The sequence below is a fragment of the Monodelphis domestica genome, chromosome 7, assembly GCF_027887165.1.
Source record: "Monodelphis domestica isolate mMonDom1 chromosome 7, mMonDom1.pri, whole genome shotgun sequence".
Classification (NCBI taxonomy): domain Eukaryota; kingdom Metazoa; phylum Chordata; class Mammalia; order Didelphimorphia; family Didelphidae; genus Monodelphis; species Monodelphis domestica.
The window spans coordinates 45,955,014-45,977,610 of record NC_077233.1 but is presented as its reverse complement, the minus strand read 5'-3'; the positions used below and the strand labels follow the sequence as shown (position 1 = coordinate 45,977,610).

The 22,597-nt window shown below is 37.7% G+C and overlaps 1 protein-coding gene across 11 annotated transcripts in view; it reads right to left on the bottom strand.

Annotated features, from left to right (window-relative positions):
* Nucleotides 1–22,597, bottom strand: part of ITPR1 (inositol 1,4,5-trisphosphate receptor type 1) — a 410,117-nt gene that overhangs the window by 252,746 nt on the left and 134,774 nt on the right. The window lies entirely within an intron of this gene.

Sequence of the window (22,597 nt, the reverse complement as noted above, 5' to 3'; positions counted from 1 at the left end):
GGGTGTCTAATATTCTATCTTGGACAGTCAGGAGGCAAAGTAAGAGTTGACCTGGAATCAGGAAGATCCAAGCTAAATTTAAGGTGCATCCACTTATTTACTAGGTGATTTTGGACAAGTGACTTTGCCTCAGTCTTACTTAGTTTCCTCATCTGTAAAAGAGGGGTAATAATAGTACCTACCTCATAAGGTTATGGGAAGATCAAATGAGATATCTGCAAAGCATGTGGCAAATTTCAAAATATTATATATATATATATATATATATATATATATATATATAAATGTCAGCTTTTAGTATCACACCCCATGCCACCTATCTGTCTCTAGTCAAATGTTGCTGTTCAGCCCTTTTAATGAAATTTGATTCTTTGTGACACTGTTCGATACTAGAGTGGTTTGTCATTTCCTATTCCAGTTCATTTTACTGGAATTTACATTTACATGAGAAAACTGAGGCAAACAGGGTTAAGTGATTTGTCCAAGGTCACACAGCTAATAAGTGTCTGAGTCCAGGTTCAAATGCACCACCTAGCTACCCATCAAATCAAATAAATGGGGCATATCAAGTGATTATGGATCATAAATTCTTTTGGATCATTCGTTAAGTAGGTCTCCTAGAGTTCAACAACAGAATATTGTGATCTTAGAGATAATTCTTGCATTTCTTTAAAAATAATAAAATCAAGTATTATATTTCATAAATCAGGACCATGACCTTTGATTTTATCAGTGTAAGAACTTTCCTTCCCTGGAATGCAACCCAACTCTAATTTGTAGTCTTAGAGAGATGTCTAGAGTTCCAAGAGGTCCACTGACCTCCTGTGCAGCTCACAGTCACATAAGAGAGCAGATCTCAGATAAAAATGATTGTGATTCCACATCCAGTATCCTTCCTGCTATGTAATGATACTTCACAGACAGGTAGAATATTTTAATATTTAGAATTATTTAAAATTCTTAATGGGAAAGCCAATCATAATTATTTAAAATTATGATTGGCTTTCCCATTAAGAGTTGAAATGAGTGAGCTTTGGTAGTATGCAATTTACAAAATTCCAACATTCAATAGTTTTAAGAATTTAAAGTGTGTTTTTTAATTCCATCAACACTACACTGTCTAAAGATTCCTATCTGGACACAAGTAATTATAAAAATAAGCTGAAAAGGCTCCCCACCACCATAGAAGGAACTGATGGAGTCTGAATGCAGACTGAAGCACACCATTCTTTATTTCCTTCATGATTTTTTCCTCTACTATAAGCAATATTCATCTTCTTTCATATGAAAATATGTATTGCAGCACATGCACAACTTCTATTACCTCACATCTTGAGGAGAGGAGAGGGGAAGAGAGAAGGGAAGAAGGGAAGAAGAAAACATGGATCACAAAATGTCAGAAAACAATGATTAAAATTGTATCTACATGTAATCTGGAAAAATATAAAATAAAACAAAAACAAAAGTGAAATTGAAATCATCAAAAAAGGCCACTATTAAGAATATGATCATTTAGACATTTTAACCAGCCCTGCAGATAAATGGCAGTCCATGAACTGTACTGAAGCAAAGTGAAGCAAGACAACTGGAATCCCAGTCTGACTCTTCCTCTTATAAACAGAAAAGGAGCTGTCCCTTGTACATGGGGATGACACACTCTCAGTTAGTGATACCCATCAGTAACATCACCATCTTCCTCAGCAATACCCTGATGCTGAAGCCAAAAAGACACCTTTCTTTTTCCAACAGAAATAAAGAATTTACACTCATCTTTTCAGCCCTTTTGGCCTCATTTTCCCCTTCCCAATAGTACATATCAATGAGAGAGAATGATGCCAGAGGAGGAAAAGTCAAGGCTTTGGTTAGAAAATCTAGGTGATGTAAAAACAAAGACTATCAAAACAGATCCATTTCTTTTTTTTAAGCTACCTTGTCTAGGGGGGCAGAAATGAACTCTTCTCATCTGTACCATCCTCTAACTCAGCTGTCTCCAATCTTTTTATCACACATCTTTGTCAGTTAAAAATTAATTTGCTTTTTTATAAATTATACATATGAATGACTATATAAATACAACTTTAACAAAAACACATTTTAAATGATGAGAAAAAATAAATCATATTTGATTCTAGAGTTAATAGACAAACACTAAAGTTTTTTGAATGGGAGAGTAATGTGGTTTGACCTATCATGACCAGGCAGAAAAAAGACAATTAGAAGTTTGCTGCAATAGTCCAAGGGAGAAAAAGATACTAAGGCCTGAAGTAGAGTGTAGGTCGTGGGAGAAAAGAAAGGGGAATGAGTACAAGACAAACTTGTACAAGTAGGAATGACAAAATTTGGCAACTGGTATGTGGATATATGATGAGGAGAGAGAGAGAGAGAGAGAGAGAGAGAGAGAGGGGGGGGGGGTTAAAGGACACATCTATTCTGAAGGGGAGCTGGGTTTAAGGAGAAAGAAAAAGTAATAAAATTTATGATGCATACTACAAAGCACAATATCTGTCCAACCTGTGCAATTCACTTTGATCTAGCCAAAAAGAAAAGGAGCAACAGGGGTTCTAACTCATTATTTACTACCTTGAAGACACACAACCTTCCCCACTTTAAGCATGAGATGATCTCCATTACTCTGTATGACATTGAGAGTATAAGCCTGAGGAACTAGGAAGTCTTCCTTTGAGGTTCAAGCTCTTCAGATCTACTACCCAATCAAAATTGTGGTAGCTATTGTCTACAGACCTCTAGATTCTGTAGGAACTCCCCTTCCTTCCTCAATGAATTCAGTACACAGCTCAATTTTTCTTTCTCCCTTAATTCCTGACTTTATTTTAGGGGACTTGAATATACATATCGACTCTGTCTCAAACATTCTATTCAGTTCCTCAATCTATTCACTTCCCATGGCCTACTCCTCAACCCCACCTCAGATACACACAAAGATGGTCATAACCTTGATCTTGCCATCACCCACAAATGTATCACTTCCACATTTCGGAACTCTGAAATCCCCTTAAATGATAATAATCTTTTCTACCTCTCCTTCTGCCTTCTCTAATAAAACCCTCATATTTGCCCACACTGTGACCTCTAATCTCTTGACCCTTTAATTCTCTCCCAGACCATCTCCCTTGCACGTGCCACTTTCTTTTTCCCCATAAAAACCTTTTGGTGAACCACTTTAACTTTACACTGTCCTCCTCTCCTAAATCCCTTTCCCCTTTATTGGTTCACCCATTATACCCAACCAAGTCTCAGCCTTGTATCAACCCCATCATTTACTGCTTTTACTCCTATAGGGAGCTGTAGGTGTCTCTCAGCATTCTGTCCTAGATACTCTTCTCTTCTCTTTTTCCTACATCACTTGATGATCTCATCATCTCCCATGGATTTAATTACCATCTCTGTGCTGAGGATTCTCAAATCTACCTATGCTGCTCTAAATTTATTGCTAACCTCCAATCTCAAATCTCCAACTGTCTTTCAGACATCTCCAACTGCATATCCTGTCGACATCTTAAAACACAATATGTCTGAAACAGAACTTATCTTTCCCACTTAAGTCCTCGACACCCCCTAACTTCTCCATTATTATCAAAGACAACACCTTCTACTCCCAGAGGCTTGCAACCTCAGTGTCATCCTCAAACTCTTGACTCTTTCACCTTTACAATATTTCTTATCCTCTTCTCACTGCCTCATGCCCAAACTATCTTAATAGCCTACTGGTGGGTTTACCTGCCTCAAGTCTCTCCCCACTCCAGTTCATCATTCATTCAGCCATTAAAATGATTTTCCTAATGTGCATGTCACCTCCTACTCAATAAACTCCAGTGGCTCCCTATCACCTCAGGGGTCAAATACAAAATCCTCTATTGGCATTCAAAACCCTTCATACCTTGTCCTCTATTACCTTTTCAATCTTCTTATACCTTATTCCCCACCACATATTCTTAGATGCATTAATTCTGGCATCCCAGCTATTCTAAGAACAAGATATTCTATCTCTCTCTCTCCCAGGTATTTTCTCTAGATGTCCCCCATGACTGGAACACTCTCCCCACCTCTTCAACTCTGTCTACTGACTTCTCTAGCTTCCTATAAGTGCCAACTAAATTCTCTCATCTTCAATAGAAAGGCTTCACCATCCCCTCAACTCTAGCACCTTCCCTCTGTTATTTATTTCCTATTTATCCTGTATAAAGGTTTTTTGCACCTATTTTTTAGAAGTTGTCTCCCCAGTTAGGTTGAGTTCTTTGAGGGGAGGGACTGTCTGTTGCCCCTTTTTGTAGCCCCAGGGTACAGTGGTTGGAACATTGTTGGTGTTTAAACAATTTTTATTGATGGATGGATGGATTGGTCAACTGCATATGCTGGAGTTGGATGAAGGAAAGATGTTTCTAATGGTACCTGCCACAGAGGGTGCCAGTAGTGCTTAGGAAGTGGTTAGGTTATAAATACCCTGAGGTTAGGATGCCTATTACATAAAGGGAAGGGGAATGGGTTGGGAGTGTGAGTAAGAAAATGGAGGGAACACTCTGAGGAACTATTAGAGAATAAGGATAGATACAGATGTAGCTGTGTTAGAGATGGCACCCATGACTAACTGCCATGGAAAGAGTGGGATGCAAGTCCATCCTCTTATCCCCTTTTTGGCTAATCAAATTCCATCTTGAGGGCCATGGTCCCCAAAGAAGTCCCAAAACCCAACCACTACTCTAACCAAACAAGATAAATGCATAGAGTAGACATCAAGACCATCTCCAGAAATGTCAAGAAGGATAAAAAAAGGAAACAATAGAATACACACACAAAAAAAAATGAAACCATCCTACAAATGATACTATTTAATAACAGTCATTTATTTATTTATTCATTAATGAATTATTTATGTATTATTTATATGATTAATTAATTATATTATATGTTAATTATATCTTTAAAATAATTTAATTAATTTAATTATTATCATTTATTTAATAAAATAAATAAAATAAAATAAATAAAATAAAATTTAATAAAAATGGACCAGAACCCTGGAATCTTAGAGGGAGAAGAAGAAATAGAACAAAACATTTAAGTTTAACTATATCATTTTCAGGATAAATAAATGGGCTCCAGAAAGGTCCAGTTGCATATCTAGGTCTCACGCTTAGTAAGTAGCAGAGCCACAATTAGAATGGATAGTCCATGGTCCCTTTATTGAGATCATACTGCTTCAGGCCCTTTACAGTATGGCATAGTGGAATGAGTACTGAATTTAGAGGCTGACGACCTGAATTCAAATTATTATTTTGATGAACCCAGACAAAACATTTCACTCCCCTAGGAAGGACTCAGCTCCCCACTCTGCAAAATGAACTAAATGGCCTCTAAGGTTCCTTGCAGTTTGATGACAGTGATCCTTCAACCAGATCAGATCTTTTGGCTAACTCTAAGCAAAAGCACAAATAAAAAAAAAACAAAAACAGAAAACCAATTCTTCCTTTAAGAAGGAAACAGTGAGTCTAAAAGATGCCAAGAAACATAAATGGTACCTTGCTCCAACAACTAAGTCATTTCTCTTTGAGTCAAATTTCTCATCTGTAAAATTAAAAGGTAGAACCAGATGGTCTCTTCCAAGCTCTAACTGAATGATCCCATGATTCCTTCCATCTCTAAGGTGGTATTGCATTTGTCAGTGTACTTTCTTTTATCGCTACTCAAGTGGAAATATAAATATTTTTATCTACTTGGGAAAACATAAGACATGACTATTAATCCTTTTCTAGACCATCAAGTATTCATGGAGGGGCCAAAAAAAAGAGATCTTACATTTGAATGGCAACCTATGGTTTTCAAAATATGTCTCCTGAATTTTCTTCTTTGATCCTCCCCCAAACCATGAAAGAGCAGGAAATAAAGTAAGAATCTTCATGTCCATTAGCAGCTAAGGCAGCTGAAGTCTAGAGGTAAAAGTAATGAGCAAAGCCAGAAGGCTTTTATCCTATTAGCCAGGTAACTTAGGACAAGTTATATCCTCTCTGGGCCTCAGTTTCTTTATCTGTAAAATGAAGAGAGGGAAGTTGAAAATTCAGAAAGACTATGTCTTACCTGCTAAAACCTGAAACCGTACCAAGTGAAAAAGACACACATTATTAACTTAGGATTCATCGACCACTCTCAAGAAGTCCAAAAAACGCATCTCTATTTTCACTAACCACTGGTTATCCTCACTATTTTATATATTTTAAAACATGATTCTGCCCGGGGGCTTCAACCACACTGCCAAAGGGCAACACACAGAAACATTAAATGTTCCCGATATGGAGGCAGCTAGGTGGTTCAGTGAATAGAAAGTCAGGACTAGAAACATATCTGACCATAGACACTGCTTAGCTGTGTGACCCTGGTCAAGTCTCGTAGGCTCCATTGCCTAACCCTTACTGCTCTTCTGCTTTGAAACTAATACACAACATTGATTTCAAGACAGAAGGGGAGGGTTTAAAAAACAACAATTCCTGATATGAGAAATTGCTTACACAATTTGCTCACAAGTGCTAGGTAAACATTTGTCAATTGGTAATTTAGCTTTGGGGTGGGGGTGAGGGCTGGAGGAATCAGCCATCTGTACTGGCGAACTACAAAAGTCATCCAATGAAACGTGATTAAAATTTTCACATTAGACCTTACATACACAATGGCAGTCTTTATGTAACAATTAAATAAGATGAAATGAAATACTGGCTTACAACTAGCAGTAACTTTATAGTCAGCAGAGGTGAATGCAGATTAAAAACACAGGCCCCATCTGCACCTGGAGAATATTCCTTGAAGCTAAACCGAGTATTGGAGTAGCTTAAGCTATTGCAACCCAGAGTCTATGTAGTAAATATATGAGATGCTAACTTATTTGTAACGGAACCAAATTAGCTTTACTGATTTGCCTTGTCTTCAGTTGCTTAGCAACTGACATTAAGGCAAAAAATGCAATCAAGGGACAAGTACTCAACCTAACCTTCAGAAATCCCACAAAATGGCAGCCCTTTACTGTCCCATATCACTTGGGGGTCAGTGAAGCACAAAATTAAAGTTTGAAAAGGTTGCATATGCTATGCAGACATCCAATAGTTTTTTAAAAATGGAATTTGTAACTTAATCATCTTCTTCAACAGCTGCCACAAAGAAGAACTTGTGTGACAAGTTTGGAGTAAGAAAATAAACTAAGCTTTCCACAAAAACTGACTTGGGTACCTTCTTAAACTCCAGCATATACCACATTTGAATAGCATAAATGCTATTAACTGAATAGAGGGGTTTTGTTAAGTGTTAATGGAAGTATGGGCGGGGAACCAGACAAAATAGCAGGGCAGGCAGAGTAGAGTTGCACGTGTTCCAAGCTGCTCTTCAGAACTTGGATGGAACAAGATGAGTGGAAATGCCAAGTTATCAGCATTTGCTGAGCATCCAGTGTGTTAGGATATCTACCAGATGAGAACTTGAAGTATATTTGTGAAACAGGGAATGGGAAAAGAAAGGATCATTCCTCAGTCTCTCTTTGGCAACAACACCTGACCTATCTATACTCCAAGCTACCTGATCAAACTCTTCCATCTATATGGTACTCAGCGCAAAGGGATGGAAAAAGGAGGAGTCAAAAATACAAAGCCAGTCACACTACTGAATGAGCCTAGGAAGGAAATAAAAGCAAAATAAAAGGATCCTGTATTCCTCCCTCTGAACCTTCACTCCCTCCTGCATTTCAAGTATTACATCAAACACAACACAGCTGCTGCATAGCAGACTCATGGTCCAAATATAAAAGAGTCATTGACATGAGGTGGAGAGGTCAACAGGAGATGACCAAGAAAGTCAGCAGGAGAATACACTTGCCATCTGGCCAGCCTGATTTTCTATATGACATTTACTGGAGTTAATATGAGTCTTTAAATACTGAAAAAAAAAATTTAATTTAAATTTTTAAAATGAAAATTTTTATTGAGTTAATTTTTCTTAATTCACTTTTCTAAGGAAGTGAGTTTTTATTACAGTGATGTATTAGATATTTTTCATTGTAAATTTTTTTAACCCTCCCCAAAGACTCTCACAATACTTAGACAAGCCAAACATACCAAACCAGAGGGAAGTTGTCCAGAAGGTGTTTTGTTTAGAGGTTTGTGCTTCAAATAAAAATCACCTACTTTCAGTGACAATTATATTGACTTTATGTATAATTTCACTGTAAGGCTTAATGCAGACAAGGAATATTGACAAGCTTTTTAAAGCACCTACTATGTCCCAGTTACTGTGCTTGACACTGGGGATACAAAGACAAAAAATTAAACAATTCCTGCTTTCAAGGACCTTACATTCTATCAAGGAAGAAAATACCTACAAAGTAAGGGAAGAAGGCACTAGCATTAGGGCCATTAGGCCAGACCTTTATTCTTTTCTTTTTTTAATTTTAAAATTTGTTTGCTATAGTAAAGTCTCTAGGTAACTCCCTCCCTCTCTTCCTGCATTATAGATGACATACACAAATCAATCTTCAAACAATATTTCTGTTACTCTATATAATATTCTTGTGGTTCTGCTTGTTTTGCTCTTCATAATTTCATGTAGTAGACCTTTGTTTCTACCTTTTATTTCCAAAGGATATATGTCCAGTAGTGGAAACAAAGGGTCACAGAGTGTGGATGGTTTTTTAGTCACTTATCTTGCATAATTCTGATTCACATTCCAATAGCATATTAGTTTCTGCCTCCCTAGAACTTCCCAAATAACTAACTGTTTCTGGGTTTTTGTCATCTTTGCCAATTTGTAGAGAATGAAAAGTAACTTCAGAGTTATTTAAATTTGCATTTCTCTTACTGTTAATGATCTTGATCTAGTTTTCAAATAATCAAGTATAGTTTGGAATTCTTCTTTTGTAATCTATTGTTTATATCTTTGACTACTGATATACTAGAGATATATTTCTCGGTGTTGTATATTTATGTCAATTTTCTATATGTTTTGGATATCAGACTTATCAGTGATTCAAGTCATCAATAATTATTTATAAAGTACCTACTGTGATTAGTGTTGGGGATACAAAGAGGAAAAATAAACAGTCCTTGTTCTCAAGGAACTCACAGTTTAATGAGGGAGCCAACATGCAAATAGCTACAGAAACAAGATTTAGAGGATTAATCAGAAATAATCTATGCTCTTTTCTTGCATCATTTGGTTACTGATCTCCCCCTGGAAAAAGTTGTGAGCCATTTTTTTTTGTTTTTTTTTAATAGAATTTATTTCCAGATATCTCATCCTTTTCTCACCTCTCCAACATGACAGATGGCAACAATTGGCAAACACACATGGGTATATAAATTATGTCTTTCTTATTTCTAATTTTCAGTTCATTCTCTGAAGGTGACATGCACAAGTCAATCTTCAAATACTATATCTGTGACTGTATCTAGTGTTCTCTTGGTTTTACTCATCTCATTCTTCATTATTTCATGCACTTCTTTCCAAGGTTTAAAAAATCAATCTGCTCATAATTTCTTAAAACACGATAATATTACATCACAATCTGTTTATGATACATTATGTTTTAAGAATTACAAAGCTCTATGCCCACTTCAACTCTTTGGAGTAGGTAGAAGGACAATTATTAGACACATTTTACAAATGAGGCATTTGAGGTTCAGAAAAGTAATGCTTGACTTAGCAACTAAGTGGCAAGACCAGGATACAAATTCAGGTCTCCTAATTCCATGTCTAGAATTCTTTCCAATATACATATTCATAACCTACCACTTGCAAAGCACTAGGAAAAAAAGGGGAAATGGGGGCGAGGGGGTTCCAGGACAAAATTAAACCAGATGTTGTTCCATCTCTCTAGGAATGAATGTACAGATTCACAGGATGATCAATAAGGCATAGGAGGCAGCCGAGGAATTGTTCCATCTAAGTCCTGAAAATGGCATTTAAAAAAAATTTATTTTCTGTACAAAGCTGCCAAATAAATCTTCCATGGGCCTATGTACACATCATGGAAGTTTTTATTTCTGAGGCCAAGGTCAAGGTTAGGAAGTGATGTGGGAGGAGAAAGGGGTTGGGAAACAATATCACATAATCTGGCTCCATCCTTTTCCTTGTCCAGAAAAACAAAACAGTGAATGAACACTTGTTTTATCTTCCTTTACTTCATTCTCTCTTTAAAATCTCATTTAAAAAAACCCGTGAAAAGTTATATAAATAAATAGATCAATGTCACATCTGTAATCATATCTTTGCTATAACAATATGAGTCACAAATAACCCAGAGGAATATCAGTATTAACTGAGAATTGCTGAGATAAACGCAAAGACAGAGTTGCCAGGTGCTCAGAATCATAGGTTTCTGAGTTTGAAAGGACAACAAAACCCAAAATGTATTGTGGAGTGGGAATAGAGCTGTTCTTGGAATCAGGAAGCCCTGGGTTCAAGTTCTGTCTCTGTCTCATATTGGCTACATAACCATGGGCAGGTTAGATCACACCCTCTACTCTAATGGTAGGTGCCTCTACTTCTTTGTCAAGACCATCTTCTCTTCTTCCTCTCTAACAGGGATTCTTAACTTTTTCTGTGTGACATAAACACCACTTTGGCAGTCTGGTAAAGTCTATACATTTTGAGAGTCAAGCCTGCAGTCTCCCAAAGTCAAGGGTCCTTCTGACTAGATGGAGCAGTCAGGTGAATAAGAGATGAGAGACGACTGAGTGCTCAGACCTGCGCTTAGGCATCACTCATTGGTCTGCCATTGCACGGGGTTTGCATTTATTTTATAGCTTCAATGAGTACATGCTTTTCTAGGACACAATTTCATTCTCAACATACATGCTACCATAAGACATAACAACAGATGCAAAGCTTAAGGAGATAGTCAACAAAACATTGTTGCTAAGTGCAGGGTCAGAAGGTAGAATCAGAGCACAGATTTGCCAGAAGTTTTTATGCCTAGAAAAGAAGTTCCTATCTAAGTGGGTATATAAGAATCCTTAGGTTTAATTTTGTAAGTGGGATCTACTGGTAATATTCTGGGGGGACAGAGTGAAACATCTCTATTAACACTGCAAGCATGTTGTTCACATCTATTTTTTCCTGGGACTAAGTAAGAATAATAATCACAGCAATTCCAATAGTAAGGTGATGTTCATAAGGAAAGTCAATTGGAAGGGGGTTTCAGTGGATGTTTCCATCCTTCCTAGGGGTTGCTTTGTAGTCCAGTTTCCACATGTGACCATGTCAAACAATGTGGTCTTTGATAGTTCCCTTCTCATGCCTTCTCAGAAGCATGTTTTTAAATTCAAAAAATAAATTACATAGAATTACAAAAGAAAGTCAGTAATTTTGAGGTAAAGATGTTATTTTTCTTATTTAGGTTCACGGACTCCTCAAAATCTACCCACAGTAAATTCATCATTAAGAATCCTTCCTATAGATTATCTCACTTCCTGAATTCCTCAGTTCCTATGGATACAACTGTTATCTTTATACAAATAATCTCACATCTGTATGTCCAGTCTTAATTTCTCTCCTAGGCTCCATATTGCCATCTCTAGTCCAAATGTATAAAACATAATTCATTATCTTTCCCCAAAAGCATTTCCCTCTTTATAGCCTTCCTATTACTACTGATGGTACCACCAGTCTCCCAATCACTCAAGCTCATTTCAGTATATCCTTAACTCCTCTCTGATTCTTGCTACTTATATCCAAACTGCGGAGAGGATGAGGAGAGAAGACATCCTATATCCCTACATGAACAGTACCTAGAAGAGCCCCTTATTTCCTGAGTAACCTCAAGGAGGATCAATGTCATTACAGCCTAATTTTCAAAAATCTGGCTCTACCATGTGGACTGAAGAAAGTCAGCTGATAGGATAAAGTTGGTGGTAGATAGAGGGGGAAGAAAAGAAAGAGGAAAGAAAGATACATGTGAATTGGTTTAGTTAAAAATAACTCATTTTTGATATTAGTTTTAAACTTAATATTTTTAAAAGGATAAATAATAAAAAAAATCCAGAAAACCACGAGCCTACTAACTAAAAAGAACTGCCACTTACATCTGAACATGTTTTCCATACTTTCAAAGTTACTTCACAAACACTGTCTTATTAAGATCTAGACAATTGTGCTTTGAGATAGGTATGGTGGGTATGGGGCAGCTAGATGGGCAGCTGATAAAATGTGAGGTCTGTAGTCAAGAAGAAAGTCCAAATTCAGCCTTAGATAGTTCTTAGCTTTGCGATCCCAGGTTTAATCCTGTTTGCCACAGTTTCCTCATCCATAAAATCGGCTGGAGAAGGAAATGGCAAGCCACTCTAGTATCTTTGTGTCTTTGCCAAGAAAACCCCAAATGGGGTCATAAAGAGTTGGAAACAACTACACAAAAACAAAGGTAGGTGTATGTTATACACATTTTAGAGATAAGCAACATAAAATTCATAAAGGTTACGTGGTGGAATTATCCTTTAATTCAGTAAATATTCCAAAGCCAACTTTTTTAATGGTTCAAAAACATTAAGAAAAAGATAATCAGCTGAAATAGTAAGAGAAAAACTACTTACTAATCTGCATAAGACCATCCTATTTAAGGAAGGTGATGTTAGCTGGATAGATGTAACCAACAGAAAGTACATTAAAGAAAATCCCAGCAAAATGAGAAAAGATAGCTCCAAGACAGAGCTATGTTGAGTGAATACTGTACAGACATTACTCTTAAAAGGCTTCCATAGGCAAAGTGATAAAGGCGTCAAAAGTAGAGGTCTTTCATGTTCAAAATAAATGGAATTGAATTTTTCAGAGCCAGATACTTCAAAAGTCACACAGCATTTAAGTCTCTGATCAGACTTTAGACCTTAAATCAAAAGGCCTTCTGTAAGCTTCAAGCTCCTCGTTTGAAAAGGGTTATGTAACCTTTTTATTATTATTCTTGCTGTTTGTCCAGGATCCTCATGGAAAAATACTTTTGCCATTAGGAATTTTAGCTACTCTAAGGAAAATCATGGTTTTCTATTGAAAAATTCCAGCCTTATGACTGGGGATTTCCAGGCTCATCTGAGAATCAGTTTAGTTTCTTATAGCCTGGGCTTCATTTCCTGACATCCCTCTAGAATATAGATTCTTATATCTGGGGTAAGACTAGCATGCCTTTGGTCTCCAAGAGCGAGAGACAAAAGAGAATATTATACTTCCCTGCTCTCTGCTTCTTGAGGAAGGTCTAGATGATGATTTGGCAAAAAGTCAGTTTCGATGCCTCACTTGGCTCATCAGAAACACAGACATCACTTGTTTTCATTTTTGCCATAATCTTAAAAACTCCTAGAGCCATGAAAATGTTAGTGACACTTAATAAAGATCATATCTTCAGACATTTTCTTTTACTGGGCACATTATTTAACTAGTAAATTAAATTCCTTCCTCCCTGAAAACATACGCTTATCTTTTGACCAATTATCTCACACTCCATATTTTTGTGGCATCATCACTCTAAGCACCTGTTCTGTGCCAAGCTCTGTACTAGGTAAGCAATGGGGATACAAAGGCCTTACCCACAAAGAACTCATTTCAAATGGAGATAAAACTATCTATTATATACAGATAAGTACAGAGTCATTTCAAGAAAGAGAAAGTGCTAATGATGGCTTCAGAATGATCAGGAAAAGCTGCTCTTTGAAGAAATCTAGGAATTCAACAATGCAGGGCCAAGAAAACAGCATATTCCAGGCATCAAGAAAAGTCTGCCTAAAAATGGAGGTGGAAAATGGTACATCTACTAGAAAGGTAGAAAAGAAGTGGCATGTATGAGATTCCTTTTAATTATGGGTAAACTCAATGGCATCCAAAGTCCCTTTCTACTCTAAGCTTCTGTGATTAGTCTATTCTGGCCCTTGGGTTCACCAGTGGTCTTTTTAAGCCAAAATACCTTAAAGAAGCAGCAAGGTAGCATTGTAGATAGTTCTGGATCTAGAGTCAAGATGAGTCAGGAAAAGCTAAGTTCAAATCCAGCCTCAGACATTTCCTAGCTGTTTGACCCTGGGCAAGTCACTTGATCCATTTGCCTCAGTTTCCACATCTATAAAATGAGTTGGAGAAGCAAATGGCAAACCACTACAGTATCTTTGCCAAAAAAAAAAAAAAACTCCAAATGGAGTCACAAAGAGTCAGATAATACTGAAACCTTAAAGAAGATGTGAGCTGGAACCCTAAAAAGCAGAGAGAAAAGTGATCTCTGCAATGGTCTAAAGGATGCTTCTCCTTCCAGCATAGAATAGGGGTCTTGGAGGAGAGATAAAAGAGATCAAAAGATTTTTAGGTCTTACTAAATAAGGACTTTAATGTGGTTTCTTCATTCTGTTTAGATTCAATTCTAATTCTATTCTTATTGCCAGGGTCATAATTAATGATGTGGCTTGGCCATGAAAGAGGCAGCCAGGATTTGGATAGAGAGTTGACCCTGAATCCAAAAAGACCTTGGTTCTGACTTATACATACTGGTCATGTGACTCTGAGCAAGTCACTTAAATTTTTAGTGCCACCAGAAACGTTTCTAATGCTGTAAATTGCAAACAAGGTTCCATTCTGCCTTGGAAAAGGAAATATCCTCATTCAAGAATGCCCTCTTCCAATGAAATCCCTTCACAGGTCCAGTCCCTACTCTCCTTGACTATAAATGATACAATATCCCTTTAGAGTTTACCTCTTTAAGAGCGAAAAAAATACTTTGCCATGTCTGAAAAAAAAAAGATATAGTGGTCACTGTCTTCTCAGATAGCCTTACTCATATCATGAGATCAATATATATATATATATATATATATATATATACACACACCATATATATATACTCTCTATACCATGTTAAAACTATATATGAAACCCTTTACTTTGAAATGAAGTTCTTTGTACACAGTAAGAGCAATATTGAACTATGAACAACTGTGAAAGACTTAGCTATTCTCAGCAAGACAAATGCAAAAGACTCAGGATGAAAAATGCTCTCCACCCCCAGAGAAAGAACTGATGGAATCTGAATGCAGACCGAAGCATACTCTTTTATTTTCTTCATTTTTTGTTTGTTTTCTTCCCAAAAAATGACCAATATGGAAAAAAAGGTTTTACATGATTGCACATGTATAACCTATAATCTGATTGCTTCCCATTTGAGGGAGAAGAGAAGAGAGAGGGAAAATTTGGAACTCAAAAATGTTTTAAATGAATGTTTAAAATTGTTTGTATATGTAATTGCAGAAAAATAAAATATTATTTAAAAAATAAAGCAGGGATACATTTTTAAATTAAGTTCATTTAGAAAAGCAAAGTTAGCCCTACCAGCTGTCTAAAATACATAGTTCTTACTCTCAGATGGCTCTGTTTGGGTATTTGCTATTTCTTGAAATGTAGCCTGATTTTTTTTTAAAATGTGGCCTGGTTGAATACTCAATGACTTATCAGGGAATGGACTTGCCACCATATTTGGTCAGGTTGGCACTTCCCAACTTCTCTTTCCCAGAATAAATACAACTTGTTAACACCAGTTTGTTGGAGCACTGAATGAATTTCTCTGAAAACCACAGAGTTGTGGGGTGGGCGTTTTATGTGTATGGTTTGGGGTTTTTTTGGTGTGTTTTTTTAAAGCCATAGTTCCCAAGTATAAAATTAACTAGAGGTCCTATTTTTGTTTTGCTCATTCCTTTGTTGTGATGACTGCTGGCTACTGTGAGCCTGACCTTGAGGGATTCAATCATGTACCATCATGGCCACAGAAGTTAGTATTTCTGCAAAAATCTTGACACAGTTCCCGAGAACCTGTCTGCCACCATTAACTCCATATTCCCAGAATGCACCCTACATGCAACCAAGTCTACACATCACATTTAAAATAGGCACATACTGGCAGGACACCTAGAACACAGTCCAACATACAAACATTTTATAAAAACTAGTTCTGTGCTCTCAGATTGGAAACTGACCATGGAAGCTGGAAGGATATGTACTGCTCTGAGGATTTTTCCCTTTTTTTTTCCAACAAATGCAAAAAGATAGACTACGTCAACTCTCTCTGAACTAATCATACATGAGATAGTTCCTCTTGGAACCAATTACTAAGACTAATAAACATGATGGCATCATTCCAGAATCAAAGGATTTATGAATCTAGTTCAACCCCATCCTGAAAAGAGATCTCGTCTATAACACAGACCAACAAAAATGCCAACTAGACTCTGCTCAAAGCCCTTCACTGAGATGGAACCTACCACCTCACCTCTGGACACAAACTGCCCCACTTCTGGAGAATAGCACTGTTTAAGAGTGGGTTTTTTTCCTGATATCACACCTAAATTTGCCCCATTTCAACTGCTATACATTGCTCCAGGTTCTGCTCTCTGGGAGCAAACACAGCAAGTTCAATCCTTCTTCCATATAAAAATCCTTCAAAGATGTAAAGCTATTATATACCTCCCACCTCTTCAGTCTTCTCTTCTCCAGTATAAACATTTCTAGTTCCTTCAACTGACCACCCTCATATGACACATGTTTAGCCTAACCAAATAAAAGTCATCAATAATCATTTATTAAACTCCTATCTCCAAACTACATGGAATGAAATTCAAAATACAGAGACGTAGAAGAAAAGATCAAAATCATCTGGGGACAAGCCATGGTGCTTATTATTCCTCTTTTCTATCTGTCAAACGAGTTATACTATGGACACTTTCAGTGAGTCTAAGGAGGCTGGTACTGTACTGCTTGTAGTCATCTATGGAAATTCATTGTTTCATCCACTTGTATAACAATTCATATAACAATCCATATAACATTCATAAGAAAGAATAATAATGGAATAACTGGTAGAATCCTCAAAGACTTATCAGGTAATGAATGGATTTGTCCCATTCTCTTTTCCCAGCACCAGAAAAGAAGAGATTGAGATAATAAAATCTACCTCAAAGGGCAGTTGTGAGATTCAAATGGGACACTATGTACAAGGCTTTTCAAATCTTAATTTTCTATATAAATGTGAGCTACCATTATTATTAATTAGGCACAGGGTTACTGGGTTGATTACCATTTGATTACCATTGATCCTGCTTCTTATTCAGCTTTCAAAGCCACCATTGTGGAAACATCTACTGTAGAGAAGAAGCCAGTCATCCTGATCAACTGCAAATCAACTGCCACGCGTAGGGCACACAAATTAGACTAGCTGAGGCAGTAAGGCATCCTGGAGGAAGAGGCAGGAGGCAACATTCTCCAGGGAAGTCAAACCCTGCCCACCTCGACTACCATCTCTCCTCGGATCCTGAAGGAGTCAGCCCAAGACCCCAGGCACAATAGTCTTGGGAACAGCACAGCTTTGAGCCCAGAGTCATCAATCACTCTGGGAAGCAGCTCCGGTTGGGATGCAGGGTAGCAATTGCCTCTGCAGGTTCTATGGTCATAACTACTGAAGACCCAGGGAAAAAAAAAGGTCTTGCCATTAAAGTCCTTGGCCCTGTCAAATGACTGAATATCCAAAACTGATTGAGTGGAAATGACATTAAAAAGAGGCATCTGTTTTGCCATTGCATACTAAGGATCATGGGACCATTCTGTGTGCTGTCTCCCTAATTAGAATGGGAGCTCCTGGAGGGCAGGGAGCATCTGACCTTTCTATTTGTATCCCAGGGCTAAGCAATGCTTTTCATTCACTCATAAAAATAATTCTCATAATCATAATAATCACCATCCATGTAATACAGGTACCTACACATAGCGCATGCTGGGTGACACATTGGTATACATTAAACAGATACAATCACATTACAGGAGGATGCAATAAACAGTATATTACAATGACCTGAAATAATAGAACTTATATATCCAAATGAGTATAATTCTCTTGAATAGTTCAAAAAGGCTATAATTGTATTAAGTTTGTATATATGTACACATATGTGCATGGATTGATAGAAAGATTATTGAAAGAAGCCCGTCATTTCCCAGTGATTTTTGAAGGGACACACTCATTTGGCAAGATATATTCCTATACCCTTAGTTTGGCATTCAAGGCTTTACCCTATCTTGCTGCAATTTACCTTGATAGACTACATGATTTATCATCCAGGAATGCTGAACACATGGGCATACTTCTCTGAACATACTTTGCAGTATTCCTTGGCACTTTTAAAGTTCCCATTCTCTCACTGCCTTATTTCAAGCTACCAAAATTCTCCCTATATGTCAATCCCTCATTCAAATTCCATCTTCATCATGAAGCCATTAAGTAGAGTTAGAAGGGGCCTTGGAAGCCACCTAGTACAACCTCCTTGCTTTAATAAGGAAATTGGGGCCCTGGGAAGTGAGGAGAAGGGAATAAGCATTTCAATAGTACCCATGTGCCAGGCACTGTGTTAAGTACTTTGCAGATATCATCTCATTGGATCTTCACAAGAACCCTGAGAGGTAGGTGCTATTATTATACCCATTTCACAGTTCAGGAAAATGAAACAAAATGAAGTTAAGTGACTTGCCCAGAGTCACACAGCTAGGATGTACCAATGGCTTTCTTACTCTAGCCACTAAACCATCTAACTGACTCTGCCGTTTTGAATCTGATGATTTTCAAATCTATTTCTCCTGCCCTAATCTGTCTTCTGATCTCCAATCTCTCATCTCCAACTGCCTATAAGACATTTCAAACTGACTATTTTGTGGTCATCATAAACTCATGATGCCCCAATCTGACCTCATTATCTTTCTTTCCATACCCTTTCCCCTTCACAACTTCCCTATCGCTATTGCCAATCGCTCCTGTCTCTTCTCAGACTCAGAGCCTAGGCATCCTGCTTAACTCCATGTTTACTTCCTTTCCCTCCTACCTCCTCCTATCTAATTGGTTGCCAGGGCCCCCTTCTCTCCTCTGACACTGCCACCCACTAGTGCAGGCTTTCATCACTACATAGGGTCATAGACTGCTGGGGAGGGGTGTCCTCCTGGACACATGCCTCTCCTCTCTCATCTCCACTCAGGTGTGTGGCGTGACATCGTCCCCTCACACTCAAACACCAGAGGCTCCCTTTGGGATTAAATATAGAATTCTCTGTTTACACCCCACCACACAATGATACTGTCTTCCTTGATTTTCCTGATGTACTGGACACTCCACGACCTGAATCCTCACACTTTCCCTGGCTCTCCCTCAAGCCTTGAATGATCCTTCCCTTTGTCTCTGCCTGGTGGCATCTTCATGTTCAAACTCCTCTTCTATAAGAAGCCATTCCCCATCCTTCTTGATTCTTGTGCCTTCCCTCCATTGACTATTTCCATTTTATCCTATCCGTAGCTTGTTGGCACAGAGTTGTCGCATGTCTCCCCCATTAGACTGTGAGCTCCTTGAGAGCAGGGACCAACTTTAGCCTTTCTTTTAGCCAGAATTTACCCCAGGGCCTGGAACAAAGCAGGGGCTTAATAAAGACTTAATGCCTGAATGATGGACAGAGCCTTGCGCAGAGTCAATACTTTCCAAATGTCTGATTTCTCCAACCAGAGGCAGGAGAGATGGCCCTCCAAACTCCACTACCACTTGACAGCTTTTCTAAAGCACTTCTCATGTTCTTCTTGTATTACAGCTATTTGTAGGCAATAAATATTTGAAAGGCATGTAGTTCTTTTAGATGAGTCCTGTTCCTTTAGAGTTGAATCAAATGAAGAAAATAAAGCTGCCATCGCAGAGACAAACACATGGAACAAGGCTAACATCCATGAACATTTACACATGGATTGATAATAAAAAAAAGACTGAAATACATGCTTTTTCTTAAGTTTAGGCATAAATATAACACATTTCATATTCTTCACCAGTACGGTCAGTGACTTAAGCCTTACTCTGTTTAAAAATCTATAATGAAGGGCCAGTTAGGTGGCTCAGTGGATAGAGAGTCAGGCCTAAAACAGATGGTCTGTGTTCAAATCTGGCCTTAGCCACTTCCTAGCTGTGGGTCCCTGAGAAGTCACCACTCCAACTGCCTAGCCCTTAAACACTCTTCTGCCTTGGAACATTAGCACTGGTTCAAACACAGAAGATATGGGTTTAAAAAAAAACTATAAAGAAGATGCTTCGCAAGGTAATATAGCAAACAAGTGCTCAGCAATTAGGTCTTGGGTTTATCATCACCTATAAAATGAAGTGGTTGGACTAGGAGACCTCTGAAGTTGTTTCCATTTCTAAAACCCTCTGATTGTATATGAAACAGCTCATTTGGCTAAAGGAGGAAACTTCGAGAAGGCTTCATTGTGATCCCAGGAAGAAGTTCTGGGTATAACACAGGGGGCTGGCAAAAAAGTAGTCCTTCGACTAGAACCTAAATGGGGGGGGTCCCCCAAACTCCACTACTTCCCTTTTAGTCCACTGTTATGTGGTTCTAAAAGCAAAAGCAATCTGGTTCACTGGCTTTTTCACCCAAGTGGAAAAACCAAGGAGTTCAAAGTTCACTCTGTGCCAAGATATCAAATCCTTCTGAGATGATTATCAAATTGTGACATTTCATTCCCCTCACCTGGAAATGAAATTAAGGAAAACAATATTAATCCCTCTAAAAGGCTCAGCAGAATAAGTGAAGGATAGCATTCTGCCATCCTTCAACCAAAAAGAAGTAAGAAATGAATTCTGAGAATGCATAAAGGCTTTTAGGGGACCGAAAAGGCTAATATTTAGGAATGGGGAGGGGGTTCCATGAAAGGATCTTTGACCACTTGTTTTAAAGGAATGACCTTGATTTATGTCCTCCTCCTTAATCTTATATGATAGGACCTCAAGTTTTGAGTTTGATTTTATTTTCATAATCTGTCATGAATCTCCTATGACACGGCAACCACCCTTATTGCCTCATAATTGGACTAATATAATAGCCTCCTGGTGAGTCAGCTTGCCTCAACATCTTTCCCTCTTCACTCTGTCCTCCATGCAACCGGTCAACTTGATCTTCCTATGGCACAGGTCTGACCATGTCACCCACCTGATTCAATGACCTCCAAGAGCTACCCATCATGTTGTGTCTAATCTAAAATCCTGTTGCCATTTAAAGCTTCTTAAAACCTAGTCCTTTCTTACATTTCTAATCTTTTCATATCTTCCTCTCCTCCATATTCTCTGTGATTCAGTGATGTTGGCCTCCTTGCTTTTCCACCCACAAAACCTTCCATCTGCCCACCCCACGCATTTTCCCTGGCTGACCTCCATACCTGGAATCCACTCTTTTCTCTTCTCAACTCCTGGTCTCCTTGATTTTCTTCACATCCCACCTTCTGCAAGAAGTCTTTCCTGATTCCCTTTTAAAATGAGTATCTTTCCTTTAAGATTCTCCAAATTATCCTGCATATATAGTTTATATAGTTTTTGCATGACATTTCCCCCATTTGACTCTGAACTCTTTGAGAATGGGGTCAATTTTTAAAATGAGGGGGGAATATTTTTTGCATTTCTTTTATCCCCCAGTACTTAGAACAATACAGTCCATATACTTATTGATGCTTTGAATTCTTTTAACCTCAGAGATCATCTATTCCAAACTATCCCTTAATTCTAAGGGACTAGCCAAATTGGTTTTTCTTGTACTAGAATTTTAACGTATTGTCTGTTATTTTTATCAAATACACAGACCAAAATAACCTATCTGATTTTCTATATAGGGCAAGTTTTCATAAAGACTATCTATACTTCTAGCTTTGTATTATTGCATGTTATAATTTTTGCTTCTTTTTAAAAAAGTGTTTACTGCGGCGTTTTTATATCACAGGCATCTCTAGATACAGCACCACTCCCTACCCCTGGCACTGAACTCTCTCTTCTAATACAGAAACCCAGTTAAGCAAAACTCTGACTAGATCTGATAGCGTATATGGCATTCGGCACCCATAATTCTCCCACACATCTGGCCAATTCACACTTGCATGCTCTGAGACTTTGAAAAGCCTTCAAATAACAACAGCAAGAGCAAGAGTAGCAGCGTTATTGCAAATGTCATCTCATTTGATGCTCATAACCACAAAACACTGTGAAGTAGATGCTATTATCTTTATTTTAAAAATGAAAAAAACTGAGGTTTACAGAGCTCAAATGACTTCCCTAAAGTCATACAGTTATTAAGTTTCTGAGGCAGGATCTGAATTCGGGTCTCCTAAACCAACACTCTTATTTCTTTGCTTAGCCCTAACCATTAGCTAAAATTATGCAAACAGTAGCAGCATCAAAGACTGTACAGAGAAAATGCTCCGAGTGGGACATGGAAGCAAACAGGATGATCTTGGGCTATGATATTAAAGTTTTTAAAAAAATCAAACTCTAAGCAGCTGGTTTTATCTATCATCTTTTGGTTTTTGCTTATGTATCTGAAAGTTTGTCTATGTTGGTGGTTACTAAGTTTACTATTAGAAATGTGAAATTCTTCTGGTAGAGAGAAATTCAACTTAATAAATATTGTTTACTTAATATTATTAATAAATATTATATTTACACATAGTTTGTTTACAATGTGCCAGGCACTGCACTTGGTACTGGAGATGCAAAAACAAACAAACAAAACCCTACATACACATAAACACACTA